Source organism: Choloepus didactylus, chromosome 11 (genome assembly GCF_015220235.1).
Source record: "Choloepus didactylus isolate mChoDid1 chromosome 11, mChoDid1.pri, whole genome shotgun sequence".
Classification (NCBI taxonomy): domain Eukaryota; kingdom Metazoa; phylum Chordata; class Mammalia; order Pilosa; family Megalonychidae; genus Choloepus; species Choloepus didactylus.
Window position 1 is genome coordinate 50,456,946 of NC_051317.1, and position 15,751 is coordinate 50,472,696.

Below are 15,751 nucleotides of genomic sequence, written 5' to 3' on the forward strand. Positions count from 1 at the left end.
ATAATTCAAGCAGCCTCTGGAAGCTGGAGAGGGCAAGGAAGTGATTCTCTGCTAGAAATGGAATGGACCAGTGGACACTTTGATTTTAGCCAAGTGAGGCATGTGCCAGACTTCTGAGCTACTGAACTGAATTGTAATATAATGCACTGGTGCTGATTTAAGACACTTAAAAAAACATAATCAAAAGGATTTCTTTATATGTAAAGAGATTTATTTCAAGGAATTGGCTCATGTGGACATGGGAGTAGGCAGGTCTAAACTATGTAGGGCAGCCCACAATCTGGAAACTCCAGTAAAGGTAATGCTGAAGTCCTTAATCTGAAGGAAGGAACTATTTTCAGTGGAAGATAGCTGTCTGGGAATTCTGGCAAAGGCCAATGCTGAAATTGAGGCAGATAGTCTTCTGATTTCTTAAATATTTGGTTATAAAGATATCCAGCAGATTGGACAAGGAGAGTTTCCACATTGGTAAAGGCAATATCATTTGTTGATCGTAGATGCAATCAACTGACTAGAGATGTAAATTCTATTTCAAAATACCCTCACATTCACAAACAGGCTAGTGCTTGACAAAACAACTGTACAGTATAACCTAGTCAAAATGACATGAAATTATCCATTATGATCAGCAATAGAAAATTAAAAGGAACCATTCTATGAAAGGACAAGAGTATAAAATATATCTAGACTATTAGGGTCAGAGCAAGATGGTGGCACAGAGAGGTGTGGAATTTAGTTGGTCCTCTAGAGCAACTAATAAATAGACAGGAACAACCAGCAAATATTCTGGAACAATTGTTGGGGGACATCTATGACTGCTAACACACCATACACTAGTCAGAAATGGGTGGAACAGCTGAGATTGCAGCATAAACTAAGTAAAAATTGGACTGGCACCTCAGCCCCCCAGCATGGCACGCTGAGCCACCAAACTTCTGCTGTGTGAGAAAGAAGCAGATCCTGCAAGAGCAGGAAGGAGTGGCTCAGCCAAACTCCAATTGTGGTTTTGATTTAACAAATTTGGACTATTGAATACAACATACAAGCTCAGATAGGCCCTGAGAAAACAGGAATCTGTGGTTCCTACTGGCAGAGAGGAATTATATATATAATTTTTTTCTATATATAAACAGTGGCTTTTGGAGATGGCTGAGCTCAGAATGCTGGAGAATGCCTGTGTCCCCCCAAAAGGGGCTAGAGAACTGGGTAAAAACTCAGGTCAACTGGTGAAACTGAGGGGCAAGAGACTGGCTCTGAAAAAGGGCTTTTGCTCTGTTTCCATTTTTTTTTTTTTTTCTCATTCTAAGCAGCTCATTAGAGAAAGCCTCAGGCACTTTCAATTGGCAGTAGCTGACAAAGGCAAGGGTGGAGTTAAGAGAGAGGCAAAGGAAGTAATTCAAGTGGAGAAGATAACTCCCTAGGGAGTGCATCTTCCCTAATTAAAGGGGGGCAGGGCCCAGCTCAAGTGGCTGCCTTCCCTCAGGAAATTCAGATCCTAGGGTTTTGGGGGAAAGCAAACTAATAAACAAGAAGCAACTTAAGCTTAGCTTCTGAAGCCCTCAGTCCTGGTCAGGACTGGTCCACTGTGAAGTAATAGGACCACACCTCTTTATGCTGGTGGGGAGCTGTGGGCTGACAAGCACCACCTGCTGTACAGGTTAGGAAATGAATTGAGTCTAGAGGCTTCACGGAAAAGACTGACAACTGCTGCTCAGGGAAACTTGAAACTGATTGTACCTTCCTCCTAAGACCTGGGCCCATCTGGTCTGGGAAAATCTGATTGGTGTAACCAAGGAAACCAAATGCCTAGACAGAAAAAATTTCAGTCACCTTAGGAAAAACGAAGATATGGTCCAGTCAAAGGAAAAAACTTACACCTCAACTGAGATACAGGAATTGAAACAACTAATTAAAGATCTTCAAACAAATATGCTAAATAAATTCAAAACTCAAATCAATGAGTTGAGGAAAGATATGGCAAAAGAGATGAAGGATATAAAGAATATATTGGGTGAACATAAGGAAGAAATTGAATGTGTCAAAAAGCAATTGGCAGAACTTATGGGAATGAAAGTCAGAATAACAAGAGATAAAAAACATAATGGAGACATACAACAGCAGATTTAAAGAGGAAGAAGAAAAGATTCATGAAGTGGAGGCCAGGACATCTGAAATCCTACACATAAAAGAGCAGATAGGTAAAAGAATGGAAAAATATGAGCAGCATCTTAGGGAATTGAATTACAACATGAAGTGCATGAATGTACATGTCATAGGTGTCCCAGAAGGAGAAGAGAAGGGAAAGAGGGAAGAAACAATAATGGAGGAAATAATCACTGAAAATTTCCTATCTCTTATGAAAGACATAAAATGATAGATCCAAGAAGTTCAGCATGCCCCAACAGAATAGATCCAAATAGATTGATGATAAGACACTTAATAAGCAGATTATCAAATGTCAAAGACAAAGAGAGAATTCTGAAAGCAACCAGAGAAAAGCAATCCATCACATACAAGGGAAGCTCAATAAGACTATGTGAGGATTTCTCAGCAGAAACCATGGGGGCAAGAAGGCAGTGGTATGATATATTTAAGATAATGAGGGAGAGAAACTGCCAACCAAGAATTCTATATCCAGCAAAGCTGTCCTTCAAAAGTGAGGGAGAGTTTACAATATTCTTAGATGGACAGACACTGAGAGAGTTTGTGAACAAGATACCTGCTCTACAGAAAATACTAAAGGGAGCACTACAGACAGATAAGAAAAGACAGACAGGAGAGACATGTTTGGAGCACAATATTGAGTGATGGTAACACAATAATGTAAGTACACTGAACAAAGATGACTGCAAGTAGGGTTGAGGGAGGAAGATTAGGGGTAAGTAGGATGACAGAGGGAAGGATGAAAGATAAAGACTGGGGCTGTATAACTTAGTGAAACCTAGAGTGGTCAATGATTGTGATTAAATGTACACATATGTTTTTACATGAGGGAGAACAAATGAATGTCAACTTTGCAATGTGTTAAAAATAGGGTACTGTTGAAGAAAAGATACAATCAATGCAAACTAAAGTTCATAGTTAATGGTAACATTAAAATATGCTTCCACTAATATAACAAAGCTGACATACCAAAACTAAATGTCTATAAGAGGTGGATATAATGGAAGAGTATGGGGATTCTTGGTGTTGCTGGTGTTGTCTGACTTTTTATTTCCTCTTTTGTTAGTTTTTAGTTGTCACCTTTTTAGCTTTGTTTTTCTCTTTTCTTTTTTTTTTTTTTTTTTTTTTTTTTTTGCTTCTTCCTCTTTATTTGTGGAGGAAATGGAAATGTCCTTATATAGATAGTGTTGGTGAATGCTTACCTATGTGATTATGCAGGGAACCACTGATTGTTTACTTAGGATGGAATGTATGGTGTGTGAATAAAACCATCTTAAAAACAAATAGAGGGATACAAATGCTAGAAAAAATGTGGATAAAGGTATGTAACTAATCACCATTGGTGGGAACATGCAATGGTGCAGCCCATCTGGAGGGCAGTGTGGTGTTTCCACAGGAAGCTAAGCATGGGGTTGCCACATGGTCCTGCAACTTGATTATTGGGTATATTCTTGGAAGAAATGAAAAAAGAGACATCTGGGGACATTTTCACAGTGGGGTTCATGGTGTCAGTATTGACAAGTTGCAGTGAATGGAGGTGACATAAGGGTACATTGACTGATGAATAGAATGGCAATCTGTGAATGGAATATCAAACTGCTACAAGGAGTGAAGTTGTGAATGGACATTGAGGACAGTATGTTGCATGAAATAAACCAGAAATGAAAAGAAAAATAATATAATTCTTCACTAATATGGACTAAATACAATGTGCAAACTCTGAGAATTGAGTCTGAGAGCATAGGTTATCAGGGGGAGGCTTATTATAAAGGTTCCTGGACTATAAGCTCTTACAGCAGTTAAATCTATCCCTGAGCTGTAGTGGTTATTTCTAAACTCTGAGTTGCTGAGCTCTTTGTGTACAACCTGGTCAGTTCCTGGAACTTTGGGTGTCTGTTTGATACCTGAGACTCAGAGCCTATGAATGTCAGCATTACCCCATACAGCAAATGTTAAAGAGTCTGAAAAAAGAGATCAGACTTCAATTAGAGATATGAACAAAATGGACTTAGTTAGGACTAAGTTAAATCAGAGTGAAAGGCAAAGGAAGATATTGACAGCATTTTTGAAGCTTCAGCTTCTGTTTGGGACCAAAGAAAAAGATGTTTTTTAGGTGTAAGATTTATATCTTTTGTAACACATTTTATAATTTGACTTGTATGGTCAGTTCATTCAAACAATATAATTGTATGGAGTGTTGATTAATGACCGAGGTCTGATTGGTTTGTGCAGGTTAGTATGAAGCCCCAGTACATCCCAGAATAATTCTGGTAGAGAAGGAAGCTGTACTTGCAAAGCCCTCTTGAGGAACTGTGGGAAAATGTGGAAAAATTAAATTTACCCAACTGGAGAATTAATTATATTCTCACAAGCATTGGGGGCTACCAAATTAGAAGGCTGAGCCCTCTATCTAGGGCCTTGGCCTTATGAAGTTTGTGAATACAAGGGAGAGGCTAAGCCTACTTAAAAAGGTGCCTAATGTCACCCTCAGAGAACCTCTTTTCTCAGATGTGACCTCTCTCTCTAAGCCAACTCTGCAGGTAAACTCACTGCCCTCACCATATTTGGAATATGACTACCAGGGGTGCAGAACTCCCTGCTAATGTGGGACATGACTCATGGTGATGGGCTTGGCCCTGGCATTGAAGGATTGAGAAAACCTTTTTGGACCAAAAAGGGGGAAGCAAAATGAAACAAAATGAAGTTTGATTAGCTGAGAGATCTCAAATAGAGTTGAGAAGTCATCCTGGAAGTCTACTCACAATGGAGGCTTACAGAGAGCTGGACATGTAAACACATTCTATGTTGCCTGCTTAATCTTTGAAATCCCACCTGCTTCCATCCATACACATAAACACCATCGAAACCAGGTACAAATTATATATCCAATTATGTTCTTAAACAATGCTGACATACTGAAACATATAATTGCTCTGAAATAATTCATTGGCCATGGTTACAGAATATAATCTATTTTTATGTAATAGATACCATAATGTGGACCATGAGTCATTAGCTCATAGGATATGTAAATGTTGATCCAGTTCAGCTAAGATTAATTCATGCCATGCAATTCTGTATACAACGAGCATACCTAAATCAAGGTAATCAGGCTAAAAACTAAGGGATGGCAAAATACAGCTATACAAATGGAAAAGAGAAGAAAGTCAACATCTCCATTTTGATATCAGACAAGTAAATTAGGATCAAAAAAGCATCAAATGAAACAAAGGAAATTTTATAATGTCAAAGAGATTTACAACAAAAAAATATTATCATTGTCTATGCACCAAATAAGAGGTACCACTTGTATAATGCAGAAAATACAGGATATTCAAGGAGAAATATATAGAAAAATATTAATGATAGGAAACTTTAAAGCTCTATGCTCATTACAAGACAGGGCAAATATGCTAAAAATAAATAATAATGTAGATAGGAGATAGGTATTTAAATTTGGTAAAATATTTTAAGTAATTGGTATCAATTATGAATAATGTACAGGAATAAAGCATTATTAAAATTATTAGTATTAATATTTTGTAAATTTGACTTCTTTCAAGATAAAAAAGTATGAAAGTTTTATATGCCATCAAAATTATTTCTCATTTAATTTTCAATTTTTTCTCAATTTTATTTCTGAAGTTTCCTTGTGTGGTTTACACCAAATTTATTTTTAAAAAATTTCTATGTAAATTAAAAATGCCTGGTATCACAAAATGAATTCACATTAATAGTAAATTATTTTAAAAAAAATATTAATCTGAAGCATATGAGTTATGATAGCTGTGAAAGGACAGGAAACTGTCTCTATACCTTCTTCAAATGCATGCATATCACTTGTTCTAGTTTGCTAATGCTGCAGAATGCAAAACACCAGAGACGGATTGGCTTTTATAAAAAGGGGGTTTATTTGGCTACACAGTTACAGTCTTAAGGTCATAAAGTGTCAAAGGTAACACATCAGTAATCGGGTAACTTCACTGGAGGATGGCCAATGGCGTCCGGAAAACCTCTGTTAGCTGGGAAGGCATGTGGCTGGTGTCTGCTTCATAGTTCTGGTTTCAAAATGACTTTCTCCCAGGATGTTTCTCTCTAGCAAGCTTGCTCCTCTTCAAAACATTACTCACAGCTGCACTGAGTTCCTTCTCTTTGAGTCAGTTCATTTATATGGCTCCACTGATCAAGGCCCACCCTGAATGGGTGGGGCCATGCCTCCATGGGAATATCTCATCAGAGTCATCACCCACAGCTGGGTGGGGCACATTCCAAGCAAATCTAATCAGCACCGAAAAGTCTGCCCCACAAGACTACATCAAAGATAATGGCATTTGGCGGACACAATACATTGAAACTGCCACATCACTGAAGAAATATTTCTACATTTTATTTCTACCAACTTTCAATTCTATCTTCCCAATTTTAGATGACTACCATGCCACACTCATCTCTCAGAGGACCTGCTGCATTTATCATGTAAATATAAAGATGTCATGTCTCAATTTTTCCATACCTAATTCCTTTACCATATGCAGGAAAAGTCAGATGTCAAAGTGCATGGTAAGTATTATATAAAATGATTCTATTTCTTGTAAAACAAAAGCCCCAGCCAAACAAAATGGAATCTACAATGTTTCATGTTGGACTGTGAGTCAAAATTAGATGGAGAAATAAAGAGTCTATTCAAATTTCTCCCAATCTATGCATAAAGACTGAGGGATTGAGCAACTTAAAACAACTAAAAGGAAAATTGGGCCAATTCATTGGCTCAATGGAACCAAAATATTTCATTAATGGCAAAAACTATGTTGATTCCAACTTGGGCTAATCCCAGGTTCCATTTACTTGGTTTTTTTATTGATGTTATTCTAATCATTCCTAAAAACTATAATGTCTCCACTTTTAGATTCCAGTTTTAAATTTCTTGATCTTAAATTAAATAAAATTGAGATTGAGTCAGATGCCATAGTATTATTCTGAACATGGAAAAATAACCCCAAAGAGGCTTTAATACTAATTAGTCCCCTGTCCATCATCTATCCATCATCCATTTCCCTATCTGTCATTGAAACAGAGTCTTCACATTTTCATGGACCACAATTGATTTATTAACTTAGGATCTAGAGACAAGTTGCTGTTTTCAAACCCAGCATCAATTTTTATGAAGTTTGAAATACTGGGGTTACTTAAATGCTTTACATTTCAGTTTCCTCATACATAAATTAAAGATTAATACTATGTGTTGTTCTCCATTTCTGTCATTGGAAAGCTAGATTATTACTGCATATCTTCTAATGAAAATATGTGCAATTTTCTCCCTTGTTATTAGAGGAGTTATGAATAAACATAGAAATCTTGCACAAAATACAGGATTCCTATACAACAACCCCCAACAATACCTTGTTAGGATTGATAAGAGCACAACTGATAATTGTGCTATTAATTAAAACCCATGATTCAACTTAGGGCTCCCAGTTTCTATAGAGGAGTTCCATGGATTTTTTAAAAGATTTTTATTCTGTTATTTTTCCAGTTTTCTAAAGCTGCTGTTATGCAAAATACCAGAAATGGATTGGCTTTTAAAAAGAGGATTTATTAGGTTACAAATTTGCAGTTCTAAGGCCACAAAAGTGACAATGTCTTTGCTGAAGAAAAGCTGATGGTGTCCAGAACACCTCTGTAAGCTGGGAAGGCACATGGCTGGAGTCAGCAGTTCCTTTTCTCCCAGGTTGTATTGATCTCAGCTTCTGATTCCAGTGGCTTTCTCTTTAAGTGTCTGTGGGTTCTCACTTAACTTCTCTTAGTGTTCCATTTCCAAATGTCTCCTTGTCTGCATCTTCTGGGTCTGTGTCAGCCCTTAGCTTCTCTCAGAGGCAAACTCTGGATTACACATCTTGGCTTCTCTCCAAAATATTTCTTTCAGCTTCTCTGAGTTCCTTCTCCCCATAAACTCTCTAAAAGAAGTCCAGTAAACTCATCAAGACCCACCCTGAATGAATGGGGTCACATCTCCATGGAAATAATTTAATCAAGCTCCCAGGCACAATTGAATGAACCACACCTCTGTGTAAACAGCTTATTCAAAAGATCCCACCCACAACAGGTCTTTCCCCACAATATTGCTTTAAATAACATGACTTTTTATGGGGTACATAACAGATTCAAACCAGCATAGTTACCATATATGCAATCTAAAATTTCCCCCTTTAATCATATTCAGATACATATTTCAGTGTTAATTGCATTCACAATGTTGTGCTACCACCACCACCATCAATTACCTAAACATTTCCTCATCCCAAATAGGAACCTGTACATTTTAAGCCTTATCTTCCTATTCTCTATCCCCACCCCATCGCCTACTATATTCTAGATTCTGACCCTGTGGGTTTGCTTATTTTGTTTCAGATCAGTGAGATCATAGAATATTTGTTCTTTCACATCTGACTTATTTCGCTTGACATGATGTCTTCAAGGTTGATCCATATTGTCATATGAGTCAGGAATTCATTCCTTTTAAAACTGAATAACATTCCATTGTCTGTATATACCATATATTTTTTATCCATTCAACAGTTGATGGATACTTGGGTTGCTTACACCTTTTGGCAATTGTGAATAATGATATGAACATTGGTGTACAAATATGTGTTCAAGTCCCTGCTTCCCATACTTTGGGGTATATACCTAGGAGTGGGATTGCCAGGTCATATGGTAGTTCTATACTAGGCTTTCTGAGGAAATGCCAAATTTGCTTCCACGACAGCTACATCATTTTATATTCCCACCAGCAATGAATGAGTGTTCACATTTTTTTCATATCCACTCCAGTACTTGTTATTTTCTGATTTTTTAAATAGCAGCCATTTTAATGGGAGTGAAATGGTATCTCATTATGGTTTTGATTTGCATCTCCCTGATGGCTAATTTTGTTGAGCATCTTTTTAAATGCTTTATGACCATTTGCATATCTTCTTAAGACAGATTTCTATCCAAGTCTTTTGCCTATTTTTTATTTTTTTTTTGTCTTTTTTGATGTTAAATTGAAGGATTTCTTTATGTAATCTGAATATTAAGCCATATAAGATATGTGGTTTCCAAATATTTTCTCCTATTATGTAGGTGATCATTTTATTTTCATGATAAAATCTTTGAGGCACAAAAGTTTTAATTTTGATGAAGTCCCATTGTTCTAGTTTGCCAATGCTACCAGATTGCAAAACACCAGAAATGGATTGACTTTTATAAAAGGGGTTTATTTGGTTACATAGTTATAGTCTTAAGGCCATAAAGTGTCCAAGGTAACACATCAACAATTGGGTACCTTCACTGAAGGATGGCCAATAGCATCTGGAAAACCTCTGTTAGCTGGGAAGGCATGTAGCTGGAGTCTGCTCCAAGTTCTGGTTTCAAAATGGCTTTCTCCTAGGATGTTCCTCTCTAGGCTGCAGCTTCTCTTCAGAATGTCACTCTCAGTTGTTCTTGGGGCATTTGTCCTCTCTCAGCTTCTCTGGAACAAGCGCCTGCTTTCAATGGCCATCTTCAAATTGTCTCTCATCTGCAGCTACTCTGTTAGTTTCTGTGCATTCTTCAAAGTGTCCCTCTTGGCTATAGCAAGCTCACTCCTTCTGTCTGAGCTTATATAGTGCTCCAGTAAACTATCAAGGCCCATTCTGAATGGGCAGAACCACACCTCCATGGAAATTATCCAATGAAAGATCTCACCCACAGTTGAGTGATCACATCTTCATGGAAACATCCAACCAAAAGTCTGCAACCCAATCAACACCAATACATTTCCTGCTCACATAAGTCTGCATTAAAGATAATGGTTTTTTGGGGGACATAATTCATCCAAACCAGCACACCCATATATCTATTTTTTCTTTTGTTGCTTGTATTTCGGGTGTAAAGTTTAAGAAACTATTGCCTAACACAAGGTCCTGAAGATGCTTTCTTACACTTTGTTCATGAGTTTTACAGTCCTGGTTCTTATATTTAAATCTTTGGTCCATAGTAACTTGAGTTTTGTATATGATGTGAATTAAGGGTCCTCCTTTTTTTTTTTTTTTTTTTGCAGATGGAGATCCAGTTTCAGCACCATTTGTTGAAGATACTGTTCTTTCCCAATTGAATGGTAATTCGTACCTTGGTAAAAATCAGTCGGCCATAAATATGAGGATTGATTTATGAGTTCTCAATTCAATTCCATTGGTCCTAGGTCTGTCCTTGTGCCAGTACCATGCTGTTTTGCTTACTGTGGCTTTGTAATAAGTTTTAAGTTCAGGAAGTGTGAGCCCCCCATCTTCATTCTTCTTCTTCAAAGTGGCTTTAGCTATTAGGGGCCTTTTATCCTTCCATATAAATTTAATGATTGGATGTTTCACTTCTGCAAAGAAGAATTTTGGAATTTTTTTTTGAGAGTGCCTTGATTCTATAAATTGTTTTGGGTAGGTGTTCTGGTTTGCGGAAACAACACTTAAGAAAGGCTGATGGGGTCTGGAACATTCTGCCAGCTGGGAAGGCACATGGCTAGCATCTGCTGGTCCTTTGCTCCTGGGTTCTGGCTTGAAAATGGCTTTTTTCCAAAATGTCTTCAGGCTTCTGACTCTCTTAGATTATCTCTCTCAGCTACTGTGCATCCTTGCTTATTCTCCCAGGATGTTTTTCTCTAAGCATCTTGGAATCCTCTCTTAGCTTCTCTGGAGCAAAGTCTGGGCTTCATCTCTTAGCTTAGCACCTCCAAACATCCTTCTCTCTGTATCTCCTAGCACCTAGGTTTGTGTGGGCTCTTAGCTTTACCTTGGGGAAAACTCTGGATTACATATCTTAGTTTCTCTCCAAAATGTCTCTCTCAGTTTCTCTGAGCTCTTTCTGTCTGTGAGCTCTCTTAAAGGACTCAGTGATTTAATTAAGACCCACCTAGAATGGGTGGGGTCACACTTCCATGGAAAAGATCTAATCAAAAATTCTTGTCTACAGGTGGGTGGGTCACATTTCAATGGAAACATTCAATTAGAGGTTCCACCCCATTCAAAAGATGAATAAGTCTGCCCCCACAAGAATACATTAAAGAACATAGCTTTGTGGGTGTTCTGTTTGCTAATGCTGCCATTGTGCAAAATACCAGAAATGGCTTTGCTTTTATAGAGGGGTTTATTTGGCCACACATTTGCATTTCTACAGCAATAGAGGTGTCCAAAGTAGGGCATCAACAAGAGGATGCCTTCAATGAAGGAGGGCTGATGGCATCCAGATCACCTCTGTCAGTTGGGAAGGCATGTGGCTGTCATCTACTGGTCCTGGGTTGTGTTTCATCTCCTCTCTCAGCTCCTGTGCATCCTTAGCTTAGCATCTCCAAATGCCCTTCTGTTGGCAACTCCAGGCATCTCTGAGCATTTCTGTCAGCTCCCAAGCATCTCTCCAAAAGTCTCTCTCAGCTACTCTGAGCTCCTGCTGTCTGTGAGCTCTCTTTTAGGACTCCACTGATTTAATTAAGACCCACCCTGAATGGGTGAGGTCCATATCTCCATGAAAATAATTTAATCAAACATTTCCACCCTAATCAACAGACTAACAAATATTCCCCCACAAGATTGCATTAAAGAACATGGCTTTTTGTGGGGGACATAATATATCCAAGCTGGCACAGTGGGGGACATAATAGATTCAAACAAGCACAGTAGGCTTGGCATCTTAATGATATTTAGTCTTCTCATTCATGAACACAGAATGTCCTTCCATATATTTAGGTCTTCTTTGATTTCTTTTAGAATATTTTGTAATTTTTGTGTACAAGTCCTTTACATCCTTAGTTAAATCTATTCCAAAATATTTGATTCTTTTGGTTGCTATTTTAAATTTAAATGGAATATTTTTCTTGATTTCTTCTTTTTATGGTTCATTGCTTGTGTATAGAAACACTACTTATTTTTCAGTGTTGATCTTGCACCCAGCTACTTTGCTGAATACATCTATTAACTCTGAATGATTTGTTTTGGATTGTTCAGAATGTTCTGTACATAAGATCATACCATCTACTAATAGGGAGAGTTTTATTTCTATCTCTCCAATTTTGGAAGCTTTTTCCCCCTTTTTGTGGCCTAATTTCTATGGAAAGAATTCCCAGTACAATGTTGAATAACAGTGATGAGAATCATCTTTCTGGTCTTAGAGGGAAAGCTTTCAGACTTTCACCATTAAGTGGGATGTTAGCTATTGGCTTTTCATATATGTCTTTTATCATGTTGTGGAAGTTCCTTCTATTCCTAGTGTGCTGAGTGTTTTAATCATGAAGGTATGCTTGGTTTTGTCAAATGCCTTTTCTGCATCATTTGAAATGATCATTTCTTTTCTCCTTCATTCTGTTAATGTTGTGTATTATGGTAAATGATTTTCTTAGGTTGAACTAACTTTGCATACTAGGTACAAATCCCACATGTTGTAAAATTCTTTTAATATGTTGTTGTATTCAGTTCGTGGGTATTTTTGATGAGGAAGTTTGCATCTATATTCATAAGAGATATTGGTCCGTAGTTTGCTTTTCTTGCATAGCTTTATTTGGCTTTAGTATGAAGATGATGCTGGCCTCATAGAATGATTTGAGGAGTCTCCCTTTCTTCAATTCTTCGGAAGAATTTGAGCACAATTGCAGTTAATTCTAATTGGGGTGTTTATAATTCCCCTTTGAAGTCATCTGGTCCTTGGTTTTTCTTTTGGGGGAAGTTTTAGATTACTTATTCAATCTCTTAGTTGTTGGGTTATTGAGATCATCTATTTCTTCTTCAGTCAATGTATGTAGTCTGTGTGTTTTGTAAGAATTTATGCATTTAATCTAGGTTAATTAATTTATTTTCAAACTTTTTTTGTTCATATTGAGGTTGTGGCAGTGCCCATATTTATTTTCAGATTTTCATTATTTGCATCCTCCTTTTTGCCTTATCAGTCTAGCTAAAGGTTTGCCAATTTTATGGATCTTTTCAAAGAACCAGCTATGTTTTTGTTGACTCTATTTTTTTTTTTTAATTTCATTTATTTCAGCTCTATTCTTTGTTATTTCTTTCTTTCTGCTTGTTTTGGGTTTGTTTTGCTCTTTTTCTTGTTATTCCAGTTTTGAGTTTAGGTCTCTGACTTGAAGTTTTTCTTATTTTATAATGTAAGCCATTAGAGTTATAAATTTCCCTCTCCAGGATGCCTTCACTGCATCCTATAATTTTTTATGTTGTATTTCATTTTCACTCACCTCAAGATATTTCCTAATTTAACTTCTGATTTCCTCTTTAACCCATTGTTTATTTAAGAGTATGTTGTTTAATTTCCACTTATTTTGAATTTTCTGTTTGTCCCCATTATTGATGCCCATATTCATTCTGCTGTGATTTTTTAATTTATTGAAACTTGTTTTGTGAGCCAGTATATATTCACTCTTGGATAATGCCCAATGACTCATATGCACTTGAGTGGAATAAATATTCTGTTCTTGTTTGGGTCAAGTGTTCTATGATCTGCTTTTTAGGTCAAATTGGTTTAGAGTACATTCAATTCTTCTACTTCCTCATTGATTTTCTGACTAGATGTTCTAACAAATATTTTTTAAATATTTTTAAAATATTTATATTTAAATATATATTAAAATATTTCAAATGTTTATTAAAATTTCCCACTATTCATGTGGAACTGTTAATTCTTCCCTTCAAATCTGTCAGTATTTGCTTTATATTTTTTGGGGCTTTGCTGTTAGGTGAATGTTTTGATTTGCTAAAGCTGAAAAAATGAAATACACCATAAATGGACTGACTATTAACAATGGGGATTTTAGCTTACAATTTACAATTCTGAAGGCATGAAAATGTCCAAATTGAGGCATCAACAGGACAATATCTTCGTCCCGAAGAAAGGCTGCTGGTACTCTGGACGACTCTGTCACATGGCCAGGCACATGGTAATGTCTGCTGGTCCTTTGTTCCTGGGTCATTGCTTCCAGCTTCTGACTTCAGTACTTTCCTCTCTGTTTCTGTGGATGTGTCCTTGTCTCTCAGCTTCTCTGGGGCTTCTTCCATGAGCTTCCCTGAGTTTCCTGTTTGTCTTTTATCCTCTTATAAAGGACTCTAATAAAGGGATTGAAACCCACTTTGAATGGGGTTGGTAACATCTCAATTGAAATAACCCAATCAAAAGGTCCCATCTACAATATGTTTACATCCACAAGAATGGATTAAATTTAAGAACATTTAAGAACATGATTTTCTGGGGTCCCATAAGCCTCCAAACCATCATAGTACTTATATATATATATATATATATATAGTTGATACATCTTCCTTAAGAATTGTCCCCTTTATCAGTATATAATGATCTTTTCCCTTATAAATGTTTTTGACTTAAAATCTATTTCATCTAATATTATTATAGCCACCCCAGGTCTCTTTCAGTTACTGCCTTCATGATATATTTTTCCCTTCTTTTACCCTCAACATACTTGTATCTTTGAATTAAAGGTGAATCTCCTGCAGTAGCATATCATGAGTATGATGTTTTTATCCATTCTACCAATTTCTGCCTTTTGTCTAGAGAGTTTAATCCATTTACATTTAATGTCATTACTGATAATGCAGGACTTTCTTCTGTCATTTTTCTATTTAGCCTTTTGTATGTATTATACATTTTTTGCTAATTTCAACTTCTTGCTTCTGAGGTTGCTCTCTCTCTGTATTCATCCCATTTATAAAGGACTCCTGTAAAAGAATTAAGACCCACACTGGGCCATGCCTTAACTGAATTAACCACAACAAAAGGTCCTACTTACAGTAGGTTTACATCCAAGGTAATGGATTAACTTTAAGAACATGATTTTCTGGAGTACATACTGATTATGTAGGCTACCACCACAAATAGCATACACATATATATTTCCTATACACCACTGCCCACCAGTTTTTTCCTTTTGTTACCATTTATGTCTTACAAATATCTTGTAAATTTTTGTCTGATCAAAAACATAGATTTACCATAATCCTTTATGCATTTGCATTTTGGCAGCTGTAGGAAGGAAGAAATGGAATTACATACCAAACAGTACACTACAATAATGCTGGCATTTATAATTACACAAGTGTTTACCTTTACCACAGGTCTTTATTTATTTATGCCAATTTGAACAAATTTCTGTGTCTCTTCCTATTAGTCAGAAGAATTCTCATTAAAGTAGCTTGTATGGCAGGTCTAGTGGTGATGAACTCTCTGTTTTATCTGAGAACATCTTAATCTCTTTCTCATTTTTGAAAGATGGTCTCACTGGATATAAAGTTCTGTCTGGCAGTTGTTGTTTTTTTGTTGTTGTTTTGTTTTGTTTTGTTTTTTAACACTTTAAGTATTTCAACACACTTCCTTCTTGCCTTCAGATTTCTGATGAGAAATTGGCACTCAATCAAATTGGGACTCCCTTGTATGTAACATAATAGTTTCCTCTTGCAGCTTTTAGAATTTTCTCTTTGTCTTTGCATTTGACAGTGTGATCAATATATGAAGGGGTGTATTTTTCTTCATGTTTATCACATCTGATGTTCTCGGGGCTTCTAGGATGTGCATA